A 19,998-nucleotide genomic window follows, 5' to 3' on the forward strand; every position below is an offset into this window, starting at 1 on the left:
TTTTATTGGAATGATATATTAGATAATTAGATAAATAATTTACTAAAACTAGCAGATGACTTGCTTCATGACATTTTTGTCAGGCAGTTTCAGTTGTTTAACAGTCTTTATTGCCTGCGGGAAATGCAAGCTGTCTCTGAATCTGGTTTGTTTTTGTCCGGATGCGGCGGTTAACGCCTGCCAGAAGCCGGCAGCAGACTGAACAGTTTGTGACTGGGGTTGATGGGGGTCTTTTTTAATCCTAGGGGATTTCTTCCTGAGCCGGCTGGGAGTAAAGGTCCTCCCAATGGATTGGCAGCTCCCGTCCTGGTGATGTCTCTGCAGTTTTCACCACCCCTGTAAAGCCTTAACGGTTTTAAGGGCGGTGCAGCTGCCGTACCAGGCCGTTGATGTAGCCAGTCAGGAGCGCTCGGTCTATGGTGCACCTGTAAGAAAGTCAGGATCCTCTCTAATGGTGGCACCTGTGAGAAGGTCAAGGATCCTCTTCCTAATGGTTCGCACCTGTAAGAAGCGTCAGGATACTCTCGTGTATGGCGTGGGGGCACTGGTGTAGAGAAGCGCGGGGAGTATCCCGCGCATCGCCATCTTTGAACCTCCTCAGCTGCGGAGGAAGAAGAGCCCTGTCGAGCTTTCTTTGGTGATAGTGGTTGGCGTGAAGAGATCCATGTTCAGGTCCTTCAGTGATGTGTCGTCAGCAAATTCTCACGATGGTGTTTGGAGCGAGTATGGCTGGCCACGCAGTCGTGAGTGAGGAGTAGGGCTGAGCACGCAGCCTTTGAGGGGCTCCGGTGTTGAGGATCAGGGTGGAGGATGCGATGTTGCCCACCCGCACTGCCTGGGGTCTGCCCGTCAGGAAGTTCAGGATCCAGTCACAGAGGGCGCTGTTGAGCCCGAGGTCTCTGAGCTTGATGGCCAGCTTGGAGGGCACAATGGTAGTGAATGCTGAACTGTAGTCAATGAACAGCATTCTCACATACATGTATATGTTCCTCTGGTCCAGGTGTGAGAGGGCAGTGTGGATGGTGAGGGCTATGGGGTCGTCTGTGGGCCTATTTGCTCTGTAGGCAAACTGCAGGGGTCCAGAGAGTCAGGGAGGGAGGAGGTGATGAAGGTTTTGATTAACCGCTCAAAGCACTTCATAATGATGGAGGTGAGTGCTACTGGGCAGTAGTCATTGAGGCTGGTAATTTTTGTTTTTTTGGGGACAGGAACGATCAACATCAACAGGCAGGACGGAGTCAGCTCCGCCACCTTGTTTAGCACAGCAGAGAACCTGTGGTTGTGGGCCTCAGAGAATGTTTTTATCTCTGAAGGCCCCCCACATTCCGGGACTGGAGAACAGGGCGGCCGGCCTCATGTCAAGAGGCGGGCCCCTGCCAGACGAATGGTGGTTCTCCCTGGCTCAGCAGGACAATCCACCCTTGGGGGTGGACACGTTTGCACACAAGCCATCGCCGAGATAGCTGCTCTACGCCTTTCCACAGCTGTGTCCAATTCTCCCCCTCCTGGAGAGGGTGAGACGAGAACGTCTGTCAGTCATCCTAGTGGCCCCAGGTTGCCGGTTGGCGCTGTGGTGCGCAGAGGTGACACAGATGATGGTGGGCCAGCCTTGGACGGTTCCTCAGGTCTGGGGGGCGTTGTCTCAGGAAACAGGTGCAATAGGGGCGTAACCCACACTATTCACTGGTGGACAGGGGGCTTGCTCATTCCACAATTAAAGTGTATGCAGCATCCATTTCGTCCTGCAATGAGAGATTTGACGGCAGGTCAGCCGCTTATGATGCGGTTTTTGCAGGGGGTCAGGAGACAGCGCCCAGTGGTGCATGCCTCCTCCCCGCAATGGGATCTGCCGTTGATGCTCAAGGCTCTGGTCACAGAAACATTTGAGCCACTGGAGCTGTCTTCCCTGAAAGCACTGTCATTGAAAACAGCTTTGCTGCTTGCCCTGACTTTGGCCAGGGAAGTGTCCGAGCTGGCCACTCTGTCGGTGCACCCAAGTTGCCTTGTGATCCGGGGTGACAGCGACACTCAGACCGAACCCCTCCTTTGTTCCAAAGAACCTAAGGAGTTTGTTTAGGTCAAGGGCTATACAGTTAAACGGCTTTATTCCTCCACCCCATATTGGGGACAGGGAGGCTAAATTGCACCTCCTCTGCCAGGTGCGTGCACTGGCATGTTATGTAGGGCGCCGCGCACAACTTCCATTAGGCGCACTGAACAGCTGTTTGTGTGTTTTGGGATGGTGTGGCCGGTAAAGCTCTGTCCAAGAAACGCCTGACAGGATGGCTCTGCGAGTGCATTTCACATGCCTATGGATAGGCGGGGAGAGCCTTCCCCACTGGGGTCCATGCACACTCTACACATGGTATGGCTGTATCAACAGCCTTGTTCAACGGCATGAGTGTGGAGGGCATATGGTTTTATTTTTTGGACATGTCTGGCTCCTTTTCATCGTCTGTGCTTGCTGGGAGAGCCTTCCCCACTATCGTCCATACACACTCTACACGAGGCGTGTGTGAGTGTGGGGGACATGGTGCACTTACGTTCTCCCCATGCTCCTTAGGGACCAGGGAAACATGGTGCATGGTAAGCCCCATGCAGGCGGGGAGAGCCTTCCTCACTTTTTTCCATGCACACTCTTCAAGAGGCAAGCGTGTCTGAGTGTGCTCTACCAGCCAAGTAAACTGCGTCCCCGACTTCTCCACGGTCAACCCTAGTTATATAAGCACAGGCGGAGCCCTCTACTTGGGGCTCTGTCTGTACTATGCCGCTCGCTGAAGAGGATGTAGGATGACAGTCAGGAGGCGTGGCGTGGCGTGGTGGGCTTGCACACGCATTCAGGTAGGCCTTAAAAGATACAATTATAGTTGGATCTTTTTGTGTTGTTATTATTAGCAGAGAAAATGTAATGTTTGTACAACAATATACAATTAATTCGACCAATCTTGGTGGGAACCGGGTTAGGGGGGGCTAAAAAAAATGTCATATACCCAAGGGGGCCTCACTGAAAAAGGTTGGGAACCACTGAGCTAACCAATCAGAGCAGACTGGGCTCTGGTTTCAGCCAGAGGGTGAAAAGAGGTGCTGCAGCACAGGCATTATGAGAAAAATAAAGAGCTTTTTGAACATTAAAGTATGGAGACATGTCACAGTAGAGCCACAAAATACTGATATGAACCTGAAACTTAGCATAACATGGCCCCTTTAAGAGGCAATAATATGTCAATGTCATGTTCAAAACTTGTTTAAATAAACAGTTACAAGTAAGGATGTTGCTTGTTAACTCAAGGTTTGCTGTGAGTTCTACCTGTGGCCCGTGTGATGTCTGGGGGTCCAGCGGGTCTCCTATGACAATCTTCTTGGCGTTTTCTACGCTGCGATGCACAAATTCCTCATAAATACTCTCTTCCACAAAGACACGTGATGCAGCTGTGCAGCACTGACCCTGGTTATATAAAGCTCCTTTCTGGGTTTCCTCCACAGCCAGCTTCACTACACACACACACACACACACACACACACACACACACACACACACACACACACACACACACACACACACACACACACACACACACACACACACACACACACACACACACACACACACACACACACACACACACACACACACACACACACACAGTTACAAAAAGGACAAGAGCAATAAAGAACAACCATTTTGACCTAACTCCAACATTATTGAGAATACATTGAGACCTTTTCTACTCTGGGAAGTATCATCAGTCTGGGAGGGTGTTATATTCTTAAAGTAGACCATTTCTTAGACAATGTGTCTTCTTTTGGCACAAGAGGAACATGTCACCATTCTTGGGGGAAAATCCCCGGGTATTAAGCTCTGACTAGCTTTCTAACTGTCACACCTGTCATTGCTCATACACTATTAAACTAAAACCTAATTAAATCTTTAGACAAAAATACTGAGGAAATGACCTCAATGATATCTACAGCATGGCCTTAAAAAAAATGTTGTTGTTATGTGCAGATTTGGATTCAACATTTCACTGAATGAGAAAAACATAATGCTGGTTGCTTTACAATATATGTACATGTAGGATGCTTCAAGCAGATTGGTAGGAACAAGAATAAATACAGGACTGTTATCAGGTACTGTTTAGAGGGTATGACAGTGCTTATCAGTCAACTAACAAGTAATCAGGCCAATGTATCATCATATTACACATGAGTGGTGCAGTAGTGGCTGTATTGTACCGGATCTCTTCAGCCTCCTGAGCTACAGAAAATGTATTTGATAGTGAGACAGTCGCTGAGATTGTCAACTTACAGTTGTCGGATGACAGCATTGGCACAAAAAAGTTGAATTGTACATATGAAAGATGAGCCATGACAGGCCTCATATTTCAATATTTCAGAGTAGTGATGTGGTAAAACCCCTGAGGCTGCAAAGGTGTGAAGTGCCTCCAGTGCATGCTGAAACATGTTCATGTTGCATTTGATTCATCATTTTACTATTATGTATATTAGTTTTGTTCACTTACAGTCACAGTCAGCAAACACAATGCATGGGTTCTTCCCCCCCAGCTCCAGAGTCACTCTCTTCAGATTGCTTTTGGCAGATGCTTGTTTGATCAGCTGGCCAACCTGCATGACCATACACACAAACATATCCTAATGCATCATGGGTAGTACATCTACACAGTAGAAGCACAAAAGAGACTATTCAGATGTTAGTGAACTTAAAGTGGACCTATCATGCAATATTTGAACAATATATTGTAGGGCCATACCTATATAAAGTATATAATATAGTATTTTTTTCAAAATACCAAACAGATCCTGCATTTTAGCCATGCCTCATTTCGCTCTATTTGCTCTTTTCAGCCTTGTTTTAGCAGGGGCTGATTCTGTGACGTAGCTTTAATGCAAATGAGCTGCAGCTGACCACGCCCCCTTCCGGAGAGTGGAGCGTGCTTTGAGATCAGCTGCTGGGCTCTCAGAAGAGGGGGAGTGTTTTATTCTTATATATGATTATATAGAGTCATTATTCATTTGTTTTAAAGCTCAATAAATAACAAAGAAGACCTTTGACCGGCACTTTTCAAATTTTGTCCAGAAGATTTAAACTTTAACGGACATGTTGACCGGCGAAAAAAATCTAACTGAAACTCTGCCGCACGGTTCCCTCGTTCCTTGGAAGAGGCGGAGAGGTGGGTGTTTGTCATCTGCTGGTGGCAAACCGGAGATAATTACAGTGCTTGCCTCGACGGGGAGGGATTGCATTGAATTACAGCAGCAGGAGGTGCAAACGCTTGCCTCGGGGAGGGAGAAAAAGAGCCACAGAGGAGAATAAACAGAAGGGCAACCATGGCAACCATGCGCGGGAAGTATTCTTCGCTGCTTTTGTGGCAGACTACAGCGCCACTTACAGGCCTGGCATATGTACTACAGCGTCTCCAGCGCTTTCGAGCGGCAATGGCCGGCCGTGGCCCAACCCCACATTCCCCTTATAGGTGGAGAGTTGGCCATAGAGGCGGAGCTCCTCGTTCCTGACGTCAGAGAACTTTCAAATCTGGATCAGTCTGTATCAGATCCGTTGCAGCCCCGTTTTTAGAGATTTGGGTATGGAGGAAAAGAGAGAGGTTTGTGTTTTCTGACACTTGGTGAGTTCCCTGACACACCGGGGTCGCATATTCATGCATAAAAGACGTACAAAAGTGCATTTTGCATGATAGGTCCCCTTTAACTTAATTTAGACTTGGATTGCTGTTTAACATTACTATTGTATTTTAAAAGTCTTGAATTGAATGTTTGGAATTAAGGCCTAAAAAGGTTGACATGTCATGTATTCCGTTTGCCTATTTGTGTTCTAACTTTGCTGTTATTTCAGACACGACATTTACCATTTGCCTTTCGCCTTTCGGGGGGGGACTGACAGGGGGCGTCAGTAGATTAAATTCACCTGCTCATCATTTCACTTACATGTTCCCCATTTCCCGAGCAGCTGCCTATACCGATTCACTTCTGTATAGAAGTTTGCTTCTATATTGTGTTCCTGCCATGTGCATTAACTTGGCCATATTTTTGTACCTGAGCTTGTCTTAAACCTGTGTTTTGACCTTTGCCTAACTTACGTAGCCCTACATATGATTGCCTGACTGGATTTCTGTGTGCTTAGTCTACTTTTTTCCAGTTAAGACTTACTTTTTGCATGTGCCTTTGTTGAGTCATGCTATCGGGTTTTTGTCCTTGAGGTTTGATACTAAAACTGTCCTAAATGTGATTTCATAGGTCCTAAAATGAATGCTCTACGGTTGGGCAAATAATCAAAAAAATGCTCTCTGAAGAACAAAACCACAATTAAAATAAAGGTTTTCCATCCCAGGCCGAATTTACTCAAGCACATCATTAACAGCACCACTTTTTACACAACTAGATTCATACTTAGAGTGTTGTTTTATATAGCAAGTTTTTTGTCAAAAATAAATGGAATAAAGTTATTCTAGGATACATATATATTTACAGGTGTCTACATGTAGACTTAAAAAGCCTTAAATGTAACAGTCCTTGGAAAGGGTTAACATGAACATGATTACTTCATATACCCTGGCCTTTTAATGCCAAAGGGCATCTAGTAAAGGGTTAATGCTCATGGTGTAGAAAGAAAACCCACTTCCAAAATGTAACAAATAAAGCTCTTTTGCAACGGTTTGTTGTTTGTCACCCCTTTTCATTGAGGCATTAACTATTGAAGACAAGTGCCAACAAAAGTGATGATGCTAAAAAAATAAAGGTGGGAAAATAAAGACACAGCTAAAAAAGTGCTGCTACTGTAAAACGCAGGTATTGTTTAAAGATAAAGAAAAAAAAAGAGGAAGAAGAAGAGCCGGTGGCGAACAGAGAAGTGACAATGCTGCTGCTAAACAGCTTTGGCAAGAGATGACAGGAAGCAAGTGAAAGAAATAAACAGTCAACACACTTTGTTTCTGCTACTTAAAAATATCCTGTCCCCTTTTAAATCCTGACACATTCTGTGATGGGGCTGTGCACGGATGAAGGGGGTGGGATAATATATTGGCGGAGGAGAGAGGGCTCGCTTTTCTCCGGAGCGGGAGTGATTTTTTTCCCCGTAGCTATCACTACCATTACAATGTGTATCCCGGGGCCCCTATGGATTTGCACTGTATGTAGTGCCAGCACTTGCTAAAGAAAAACCCCACATGGAATAAGCTAATCCCTTTCAAAACGGGTCGCGGCCGGCACGGACATGACTTTGCAAAGAGTGAGCAATGCGGTGGGGGGGAGGAGAAGGAGGGTGAAGTCATATGCTTCGAAGTTTGGATTCAAAACACTCACCCCTCTGTCGCTGCGGCTCCCTTTTGATCCCCTCCGCCAACTATAATAATCAGCTTCTCCTCCAAGTATTTATCAGATGGAACTCGGGCAAGATTACATCGAGAACAAATATGTGTCCCTTTTATCCTGCCAAAGAGAGACTGACAATAGCAGAGGTGACGGAGTGAGAGTTGGAGAGGAAGAGAGTAGTGTTGGAGCGAGGAGGGGGGGGGAAAGGTTGTTGTTGAGTGGAGAAGAGCGGCAAAAAGACAACTCATTATCCCAACCCCAAAAGAAAACATCCCACAAACACACAGTGAGCACTCGGCGCTTTCAGACGGATTTTGTACACCACTTTTGTTTGCGTGCTCCGTCTCTGTCGTTTCACTTTACTTATTTATGAGACTTTACAAGTTCCTTGACGGAGATGCAGAGCGTTGCAGTTTATGTCTAATTTAGTAAATATCCTTTCGCCAGTCAGGCCTGTCAGCCGATGTTTTCCTCTCTTCCCTCCATCTACTCCAGGAATTCTCCCGTCTCCGGTCGTTGGGTGACAGAAAGTAAAATCCGGATCTGAACGATTTGTATTCTCTCTGATTCGTGCCCTATTGTTGTGAAACTTCTGAACTGCGCGCCACATTCGAGGCCAGGTAACAGGCTAGTTGTATGAAAGGTGTCGTGGCCTCATTGTCATTTAATGCAGCGGGATAACAGCCTGCCAAACGTTCCGATGTCTCCACAAAAGTCTCCTTCGCAGTACCCTTCGTTAACGATCGCAGTGTGGCGGTGGCGGCATTTAAAAGGGAACGAGAGAGGGAGAAAAGCCAGAACATGATGAAATATATTTTGAATGTTTTGTGGAAAAACAATCTGACAATATTCATCTCCTATGAATCCAATATTCTTTTTGGAATGATATTAGACGTATCTATTATATCTTCCATTGTGTTCCCATCTGCCCTTTTCAGGATCTAAATTATGTGCATTAGTACGTAAATGGGCTAATGCCTGTCTGTATTTAGCTGGCTACATGCCGTGAATATATTCTCTGCTTCAAGAAGTAATTGGTAATTACAGTGGTCATTTAGGCAATCACTGTCTGCCCGAGATTCATGTCATTCTTAAAAATAACTAGCTCTTAACCTTTGACAGAATTCTACAGAAACTGTTCATCATCGCCCCCGCTTTGATTAATTTTTACACACACACTTGCACACAATGGGCACAAATACACTCAGAAACAAAAATGGACACACACCTATGCTGTGTGTAAGAGAAACGGACACACACACACCATCAGGATGTCTTTATACGAATGGGAAAAAAGTGATTCCACCACATAGAGGAAACATTTTATACCACCTCCAACACCATTAGTTCCATTTCATAAACAGTAAGACTATATATAGGCCATTTAAAGTCATTCCTCCCTAAAATCATCCATTGATCTCTTTTTTCCCCAAATTCGTACGGGATTTATCTCACCTCATTGATGGTAAACAGTCTTTCCCTCAGCGTAGCCTCTCTCAGTTTAAACAAGCTCTCAGACTCCAGTCATTCCCATGCATAATGATCGTCTGTAGACAGCGGTGGTTGTGGTGGGGGGGGGGAGGTGTAAAGCTGGTATTGTATATGAGGGATCGTCAGGTTGGCGACATTAGCATCCAAATACTTATGCCCTTACTCTGATGGCCTCCATTACCGCGGGCTCCACGCAACTCTTTTGCATCTCCAGTGGCTCCTGTGAGCAGAAAAAGATATCCTTGTTTTCTTATACTGGCACCCACAGGCATTTCAGCAATTTTACAATAATAAGTGCCCACAAGGAGTGTTTCATACATTCCCCATATCCCTGGCACTGGTTTTATGAATCTTCAATGTAAGAGCCAATGACCTCAGCCTTAATATATAGAGTTAAAGCCACAAGGAAATAAAAGGTTTTTATAATGATGAGTAAAAGACACGCTGCCCACTTGGAGTGGTCAGTCAGCTTATTGCCATTGGTGTTTCAATGATTTTGTTCGGGTTGAATCAAACGTGGGTTTTTTTTTCTTCTCACAAATCTCTCTTCAGAAAAGGGGATCATTAAGATGAATACAATTCCAAGTAAAACAGATGTTTTTTGCTGTCAAAAGATATTTGCAAAGACTCCTATTAATCTGTTGCATCCTCCAGTTTGTTTGATATTTAGAGAACTTTTAGCGCCTGTTAGTGGTAATACTTATAAATCAAATGTATTTTGCATTAAATACTTATATCGTCTCCAGTGCATTTAATTCATACTGTCCTGTTACAACACGGAAGTGTACCTAATGTTCCCAGAATGCTTTGGTACCCAGTTCAATATGTCAAGATCAATTTTGACCTCTTTCATGTTAGAATATGTTATGCATATTATTATCTGTTTTAATGGCGCATTTATTGGAACAGGCCATCAAAACGGCTACATACTGTAGACACAACAAACTCAATTTTAACCATTATTTGACACTTATTTTGACAGTCTGTGGATAACAAACTATTCTTATTTGATGATTATGTTGTTAAGATGTTCAACTGCAAAGTAAATGTGACCTTTGGACCACAAAACTGATAAAAAGTTAATGTATATTTTTTGGTTATAAATGGATTAAAAGCTAGGTAAAGAGTAAACATACTAAATTGGGTAAAAATAATTGTAATTAATCGTTAAATTACTGAAAGAATGAGAGGTAAATAAAGCACTTTGAATAAAAGAGCTATATAAATGCATCCATTTTCATTAGTGCTGGATGCTAATAGAAAACAAATTAAATGTTTGTGTAGTAGTATTATATTTTCTCTAAAGGAGAGCACAGCACTAGTGTTTTATACTGTAGATCTGTAGGATGTGACTAAATTCAATTCTGGTGTACACTCCCGGCACGAATGTATATGAAAAGTAATGCCATGAAAATAGAGGAGATGGTCATTAGAGAAATCAATATTTACCTGTAAAACTCTCTGGAGGCGGCAGGAGAAGAACTAGAAAAGAAAAGGTTAAAACAATTCCACAGTTATTTTGTACACTGAACCCTAAAATGTGATTTGCACACGTTATAATTCCTCCCTCCTGCAACGTTTGTCCTCACTCAGACAGTGAAATTAAATGAAATGAAGTCAAAGAATAGTCCCTGTATTATTAATGACACACTGGAGTTTGCATGGTATAATTTAAGATGCCTTTTTTTACATGCCTGATTTACCCACAGCTTTGAACTACGCATGGTGAATAATATGAAGTATTCTGACTTCAAGTGAGCAGATGTACCTGCAGAATGTGCTTTTGACTCTCAGTGGGGCTCCAATAATGGGTCATTTTCCAGCAACTGTCAGTACAATAAATGTGACCTAAAAAGCACCCCATTTAGAAAGTAATCATGATCAAACCTATTTGCTTTCATGTCACTTTTTTAAATAAAAAATGTACGTTTTATTTGTTGCAGCCAAATGTTATGGGCTGTTAACAACCTAACAGACGTGCTTGATTTCAGTGTTCTGCTTTGATTAAAAATTAATCACTGAATAAGGCATAAGTCATGAAAGAAGAGACAATGGAAAACCCCATGAAAGTCTCAATCCACGTCTACTTGCATAATATGCTGATGAACGCCTGTTCAGCCTCTACAGTTGTCTGAATTCTCACACTTTAGCAAAAAGCATTAAGTGGGAATGCACACAAGCAATCACAATATTCATTTTTATACATAAAAAACGTTAAAAAAAACATTAAGAAAATATATTTTTTCAACTAAAACCCAATGCATATAGTATTACACTGGGATTGGATTACATTTTGTGGAGATCTTCTAAGATGTGTGTCATGAAAGACGGTGCACTGGTGTAAACGCACAATGAAACCAGCATTTAAAACCGTAAAATCGAAATATTCTTAATTAAGTGAACCTATTGTCCCCAAAATGACTGGTGCCATGCAAATGTTCTAACTGCTTTATATTTCAAAAACCAAAATGACTAAAAGCCTATTAGCCCGACAGCCGGAATGCACATATAGCTGACACTTTTGCTAAATGACAGCAGTTCTGTACGTTCTGCATTGCAAAGGTATGACCCGCCATGCTTTACCTCTGATTGGCTAGCAGTCCGTTTAGTTGGGTTACGGCCCGTCTACACTACAGGCATCGAAAAATGCTTTCAACGCTTCGCCCATTCACTTGAATGGGGTGACGTAGAAGATTTTTAATCTTCGCCGAACTGCATTGTGGGGAGCATGGCATGGCTTTGCAAGCATCACGAGCATCTATCGGCATCAAAAGTTGAACAATGTTCAACTTTTGAGGCTCGATGCTGGCATCAGCCAATCAAATCCCGTTTATGCAAATCCCGCCAGTGCTAGCCAGTCACAAACCGCGTGCAAGCTGGGAGAGCCAGACCGCAGTTCATTTCCTCATATTCCAAACGAGATATTACGGTAGCAAATCACCCGGTTCTTTACGACCAGAACTATTTACCGGGATACAAACCGGAGGAACCAGGCATGGAGGGAGGTGGCAGAGACAGTGGGTGAAACTGGTAGGTTTTTCGCCTGTTTGGAGAGTTTATATCCAGTTTACTTCGTTGTAACATTGCTATTGCTTTGTATGTCGGGGGCGGGAGATTCATGTGATTGGTTGTTGGTCGCGTTGCTCGCAAAAAATCGCCAAGCTTCAGACACGCCCAGCTTCAAGATTTTTTGATGCCTGTAGTGTAGACGGGCCGTTAGTTATGTTCAAGCATAACAAGCATTGAGCCTTCGGAACAGTGGGCAATGTTTTTATGTAGAAAGGCAGTTGGACAAAGGGGCTTTCAGTCCAATTGAACATTTTTCTGACTATTGGGTCCCTTAAAGACTATGCTAACAAGCTTGCTAACTGTAAGTCATAAGGTATGAGGAGCTTTTACCCCATTCTTTGAATCTAATGTTATTACATTTGAATAGAACAACATGCAAGGGCGGGATGGAAAAGCAACAAGGAAACTGAAAGAAACTCATAGTTCTACTATGACCAACTAACACAAGCAGGTTGTTAGCCTACTAGCATGTTAGCCATCAGTTTACAAAATAGTATGTCACAAAGCTTGTCACAATAACTTGTTTCTGGTGTGAGCGTGTTAAAAGAAAGCTGCCTCCATCTGACTGGATGTAACATACCACTATAGGGCATCTGCTTGGCATTTTTCATCATGAACTACAATTAAATATTTACATATAAATAAAGCAATTACAGCAAGAGAAACTAAGTGTTTTTTTGTCATTACAATATTAAGCTTAAGACAGCCTAGAAATAATCACAATTGCATGTGTACAGTTCATATCAGTATCATATTAAGAAGGGATTAAAATGCGTTTGTGTAGCACTCCGTTTGACTCCACACTTGAATGTGACTTGTGGCCCATTTAGCCATGCCCATTGGATGGCACACTGGTGATGGAGATGAGCAAAGTGGATTTGCCGTGACGGATGTGACAGAACGACTGAGCGATGGTGGGCCTTTTAAGCAGAAACATTTATACACGTCAATATTCATCCAAGCAGCCCTCTAAAAACACTATACATCCTCATCAAGGCTGATAGCGAGAAGGAATAACAGGGCGAGAGGCTGGGCCTGGACGTTAAGTGATGTTAAGTAACGCACACGTTTGTCCCATGCAATAAGTGGCTGATTGTAAAGAAACGGCAGGGTATTTGTGAGAAAGTGCAAGATAGGCAGGGTTCACTCTCCACTTGGCAATTCCATTTTTTTGCATGAAAGGAAAGAGATACTTACTTGCCCGACCCTGAATCCCCTCTAGAGGGAAAAAAAATCATCACTGATGGATATAATTTAAGAGGAAAAATGAGTGAAAGAGGCAGAGATAGGATATAAAAGCAGATTATATTTAAGCAGTAATCAGGACAGTGAAGAGCTTGGAAGATTTTAATATGTTTAAATGTTCTTAATTGGACTCAGAGTGAAGTGGGGCCCCCTGAAAGCATCCACCCAAAACAGTGCTCTAAAGGTAAAAGCAGATTGGCTTTTATTGAATTGTAATGAGAAGTGGGAAATTGGATGTTAATTCTGTCCCCGGAGTCGGTGAGCGCTCGGCGCGAGGTGTAGCTGTATCGGGGTCGTGCGATTGAAGTTGTGTTGCACTTCGTTCCGTTATTTAAGGTAAGGGGGAGGGTGTTGTTAAAATGTAATGAATTTTGTGCTTGGTGATATGTGTGCCAAAGACTGTGCCAGTATTTGTGTGTTTTCTGGCCCATTATTCGTTGGAATACACATTTACTGCCAAGCACTGATGTGTAACTCGTGATGTCTAAAGACGGTGCGATCACGTTTAGCGCTGACACCGCTGTCACCTTATTGAGGCCTTGCAGGAATTACATCCCAAAAGATCTGCTCCGAGCACACGCCAAACACACCCTGAGCTGCTGTTCTCCCATAACTCTGGATATTATCAAGATTTCACACTGGGAAAGGAAATATTAGCGTGGTAAACATATCTGCCAATACAAACTTGCATCTTACAAGGCGTAGCGACGATGCAGCTTGAAAAAAAGCATTTCCATGCACTCTGTCCGTTTCAATTGTAAAATCAGCTTGGCAAAAGAAGCGGCACCATAAAATTCAGCTGTGGTTTTCTTTCAGCCAAAGCGCTTTTCTTTTGTAGGGGAGGGGGAGAAAATAAAAAAAAGGAGGGAGAAAAGCCTAGGTCTTAGCTGTGAGAGCAAGAGTGTGGGGAAAAGCATGGGTCCATCTGGCAGAGGGAGAGGCAGCTTTGTGGAGATTGGGTCCAAGACACACTGCTACAGAAGGGTCCTTCTCTGCGACACCTGCAGAATACCTCCGAGCTCACACTGCTGCAAGCCTGCATTGTTCTACACAAAGTACGGGCATACGCCGCCGCCGCCACCTCTGGTCGCCCTCGCTCAAACCTCAGAACGGAGGATAGGCCTCTCAGATTACAATATATCCCTGAGCAGACATGCACAACCACACGTGGAAGAAGTACTCGGATACTCCAGTGAATTTAGCAATACTAACTTGTAAAAAAACTCTGTCGCAAGAAGAACCCCTGCCTTAAAAATCTAGAGTAAAAGTATTATTAACAGAAAAATGTACTTACGTACAAATTAATTCAGAATCATATTAATATAAGCTATGATAAGATAAGATTAACCTTTATTATCCCTGTAGGGAAATTGAGTTGTTAGAGCAGCAACAGAATATGAAGGAAACAGATGACATGAGGATATAAACAAGGATAATATGAATACAAATAAACAAAAACATAAAATAAGAATAACGTGTAGTAACAGTATGGCATGTGACATTTACATACAGATATGTGCCCATGGTAGATATATACATTTAAATGTTCAGGTAACAGAGTTATTATACATTGAATGTGCATATGTGCAAATTAATAGTCAGTCCAGGTTATTTTCGATGGGTTACATGGTTAACCCTTGGTTGTTTATCCCGATGGCTACTACATTACTGCATTATGACTATTGATGCAAACATGTGCAGATTGTGTATTTGCAGCTAGTTTTAATTAGATTATACTGCTGCTGGATATCTTAATTTATAAAATGTTATAGTTGATTTGGATAGCTAATTTTATTAAATGAAGTGTAAAGTAGCATAAAATGGAAAAAAGTAAAGCAGCTCAAAATCGTACTTAAATACAGTATTTGAGTAAATGTGCTAAGTTATATTCCACCACTGTGCACATGCAGCTGGAGTCACAGTGATGTCTGCTCTTATTAACATGCATAAATATATCGATACGGAGAGAGCACGAGATAGAAAATAATGTAATGAAACAAACAGATAACGACATGAAGAGGCAGCAGCTAGAAGAATGACAGAGAGAACGCATTAGAAAGATGGAAGCAGAGAGATGTCTCTTTTATTTACCCTCATGCTTCAGTGCTCCTTGTTAAGAAGGGGAGGACACGGGGGCCTTATCACCCAATTTGCTGCCCGAGTCTGTGTTTCTCAATTGATTTCTCTGACAAAGTCCGGAATCATTTTTCAACTCTCCTTCATCGCCTCGCCTGTCCGTGTCTTCCTTCATCTCTTTCTCTCTCCGTCTTTTTCGTGCCCCCTCTCATCGATGTTTGAAAAGGGTGCTTGAGTCCCCTCGGCTGTGCTGACGGCACACATTCGGCACATGGAGATGTCCGTGAGACAAGCATTAAAAAGTGCATAAAATAGCCATCACATGCGTTAAATATAGACTATTTCACAGATGTTTTATGAAAATGAGAATTAGGACATGCTTGAAGCACACTGATGACAAATCCTCTCTAAGCTTTAATTAGGAACGTTGTTAAAAAAAAAAAAACAGCCAGTCTACCGGCACGTACAACTTTTAAAGTGTATTAAATGCTGCAATCATATTTAAAAACGTTATAATCTCTCTATATAATTAGATTTTATGCGTAATTGAGAGTGCGAGTCACAGGTCAAGGTGAATGTTAATTCTCACATAAAACCTCATCTGCAGCACAATGACAACACTAGCACAGTTAGATTAATGAAAATTGCTTAAAAGTACTATTATTATTATTAGGCCTAAGATGTTCTCGTGCAAAAACAGGACGGCTGAAACCAAATCTTCTTATATGATGGTTTCTTTTTCAGGGCTTTATTCTCAGATAATAGCCTGAAACATCCATTTCTACACAGCTACTGTATTGATCAAAGCAGCTCTGAAGAAAAATGTGAAATAGAAAACCTTTATAATACCTTTTATAGAAAAAAAGAATACCACGGGTGAAAAGAGCAAGACATTCAGAGCACAGGAGGTATGAGAAAGGGGCAACATTATATATGGATATAAAACCGAACCAAATTAAATACAAATGAGAATATGTTTTACTTTTTTTGAAATTTGAATGAAATCCCTTTCAAATGAATAGGGGGTCCTTTGTGCACCATATTAAATCAAGGGTAAAACTCCCTTTCAGATTGTCTTTTCTTGAATACTAGACGGCCACTTTTTTTTACTCTCTATATGCACAAACCTAAAATGGCCCCCACCCTGCCTCCACGTAGGCTCAGTAGGCCATTATCATCATTTAGTAAGGTGGATCACCTCAGGGTTGGGTCAAAATCCTTAGGCACACTCCATACATTAGAAGATGCTGTCAACAGACAATAAAACATTTAAAAAAGCTAATTTCCACATATTTTTTAATAAAACCTTTCAAAATCTGGCGATAAATGATACATCAAATTCCGAATACAGATAGAAATGAAATTGGAAAGTTGGGTGTATTTGAATGCTACTGAAGTGGAGATTTCTGACACAGAATGAGAAGGGAGAAAAAGTCAAATGAGTAAAAGAATATTTATAATAAAAATATGAATGTGAAACTTCCCCAGTTGAATAACTAAATTAAAACAATTTGGAATATATATCTTCTGAATCTCCATTCAACTTATTCTAAATTTGTGAATTTTGGAAAAACCTACAGAAGCAAATAGACAACGTTGTAATAATAAAAAACAAAATATTATTTAGGGTTGTTTTCCTGGCACTTGTCTGAACATGTTATAGAAGTGAAAAATATCATCATTTCATTGTTACCATACTTATTCCCTCTGATTCTATATGGAAAACATGTTTAGAAATGATTACATTTTTTTTAAGTAAATGTAGTGTATGATACAAATTGGTAATGCATTTTGGGCACCCTTGGCCTGTCCTTAAGGGAACCACTGCACTCTGAAACCAAGCTTTAGTACAATGCATAATGTCATTTTACATACAATTAGAGGAGTTACAGTATCTTAGTTAGGATCAAATTAAAATGATTTCCGCACACTGTCTGAAGTTCCTTCCGTGCTGAATATGAGGAGGCCTGAAACGGATGGCTGGCTATCAGGTGAACACTCGACACCGGTCAAGTTGTTGGGCTGATACCGTGAAGAGGCGAGGGGCCACCGCTAACAAGACCACTTACGTTGGTGACGGCTTTAAGTATAGCAGGCCATTAGAGGAACATTGTTCACATTGACTTGAGCGTGAAGTGATACATGTGGAGAGATAGCGAGAGGTAATATTACCATTATCACAGGGTTATCTCAGGAAGACATTTATCTAGAGCAGCGGTTTTCAAAGTGTGAGGCGCGCCTCTCCTGGGGGGTGCCAGAGAGCTTCAGGGGAGGCGCAGCGTGAGAAAAAAATAACGAGAATTTCAGCTAGTTAACTACAGCTAACTTTATGCGAGTGGCAACTTTTTAGTCGATTTTTTGTGAAGTTACCTAAAGTAAGAGAGGAGACAGCATCTGGCAGAAAACGTCACTTGCACACTTTTGGCTGTCTGTGGAGACCGAGTTCCCCCACCTCGCCAAAACGGCTGTAAAAGTGCTCATTCCCTTCACCTCCGCCTACCTGAGTGAGTGCGGGTTTTCCGCATTGACTTTGATCAAAAGCAAGTACCGGTCAAGCAGGGGCGGATCTACCGGGGTGGCATGGAGTGGCAACTGCCACCCTAAAATTAGCCTTGCCACCCCAGCTGCCACCCCAGTTGCCACCCCAGTTGGCAGCTTTGTTTTGAAATAAAAGTTGTGGCTCATCGCACATTTATGAGAGAAAATTCCTAATGTCCGAGTGCAAGTGAATGCAGCACAAGACGCGAGTCTTGTAGCCCCTCCCCTCGCCCTGGCGCGAGCGTAGAAATGTGATTGGCGGCGATTTCATTTGAACGGGACGGCGCAGAAAGAGAAGCATTCGGACTCAAGTAGACGGAAGGAATAAGGTATTTACGGTCTACAATGACAGAGAAGAGACTGTCAAGTTTGGCTGTACTCAGCATTAAATCAAAACGCACTAAAGCTTTGGATCTTGATAAGTTTGTGAGGCGTTTTGCTGAACAAGATAATCGCCGCATTCAGCTGTTATAGGCATGCCAACTTGATGCTCTGTTCAGGGATGACTCGATGAGCATAAAAAACTGTTAAGATGATGACCTTACGTGTGTAAATATATATTTTTCTTTGTGGGGGTCTGCCCCCAAAAAACAGTTTTAAGTCCTGAGAAAGTCAAATAAGACTACACTGCCCAGCCAAAATAAAGTAACCACTTTGATTTAACTAGGCCAGTAGGTAAGGGCATTCCACTGGATAATAATACCCCTGCATCATAGTAACAACAATAATAATAATAATAATAATAATAATAATAAAAGCAATAATAATTGGGAGGGGGGCTGTACTCTGAGGGGAGGCTCACCTTCCCACACTTTGAAAACCCCTGATCTAGAGGAACAAAAAGTAGGAAACTCTGACTTGTGATAATACTTGTGCTTGTTAATGCGCCTATTGTCTGACTAAGTGAAGCCTGAGAGGGAAAATCACTGGATGTGAGAATCTGAGCAAACTAGCGCCTGTACGATTTATCAATCAAGTCGACCCAAAGTGAAAGATGCTGCTTTCCGTGGAATGATGGTATTTACGTTTGAATCGTGACAATTTCAAGTGTCATATTATCGGCTAGTCAATGGCCCCGCGGAGCCTCCACCGCACTCCACTGGCCTCTGTGTTAGGTTTCCACTGATACTGACGGCCCCTATTGATCCAAGGACAGCTCATGCTCGCCCCCACCTCACCCCCATCCCCCTTGGAGGACCCTGCCTCCCCCCTCACATCATGCACGGCGAGATAAAGGCTTCGCTAGACGTGAGAAGTTGCAGGCCAAAAGTTTGTGCTGAAGAAGTAAAGAGGAAAAATGGAGGGAGTTTAAGCTGTGGAGCCCTTCCCCTGAAGGCAAGCTGGCCTGCCATCTGTGCAGGCTCTCTAGCCATAGCCACCACCCCTGGAAGAGAGAGAGGAGAGAGGCAGCCAGGGAAGGAGGGAGGGAGAGATGGAGAGACAGACTGGGAACATGAGAGATGAAGGAGTGGATGCTGGAAGCAGTAGATGGACAAAGAAAACGTAATAATCTAAGGTAGCATCAGTCCTGGCCGATGTATGAGGGCAACCTTTGGAACGACCAACTAACCCCAACGCCTTCTTAAGACGACAACATAACCTCTCCATCAGGGCCAGAAGAGACAACCCACTGCGGCCTTGAGCATGAAAGGCAGTTCTTGACAAGCGGACATGAGCTTTGCTTGCCTGCCACTGACACTGAGTCCACTTTTTAACTAAAAAGGATCCCAGTTTTGTTGCCTTTTATTTTTTTCGTTACTCCCCTTTCCTGGGAAAATCTGCCAGAGCTTATCCATCGAAGCCAACACATGAACTTTCAATCAGGGATTAGCCGGATTTTCCAATGTGGATCTTCTTTTGTGAATTTGGCCAGCGTCGCCTGTGTCGTTGGCAAAGGGAACGTAAATAGAATATGATCCCTGGGCCAAGGGATTGCCTCGCTTATTTCAAAGAAAGACTTCAAAAACAGCGCCCACTTAGCCTGCTCCATGAGTGTGATGTTTCTGTGGTTTTGAAGTGTGTCCTCCACATTAGACCACCAAAAAAGTCCAAGAAGGCATGAACACATGCTGCTCTCATGCACTTTGTCCACAGGGACAACACGAGAGTAAGAAAAAGGAAAGCAACATGGCTTAAAGGGCAGGAAAAGGAAAGAAAATGCTCACACTAGTAAGTGGGGGATGGCAGAAGTGTGAATGGTGAGTATGACATCCGTCTATATGCTCTTACCCTCCC

The sequence above is a fragment of the Notothenia coriiceps genome, unplaced genomic scaffold (genome assembly GCF_000735185.1).
Source record: "Notothenia coriiceps isolate Sejong01 unplaced genomic scaffold, NC01 NC01_scaffold00000339, whole genome shotgun sequence".
Taxonomy (NCBI): Eukaryota; Metazoa; Chordata; class Actinopteri; order Perciformes; family Nototheniidae; genus Notothenia; species Notothenia coriiceps.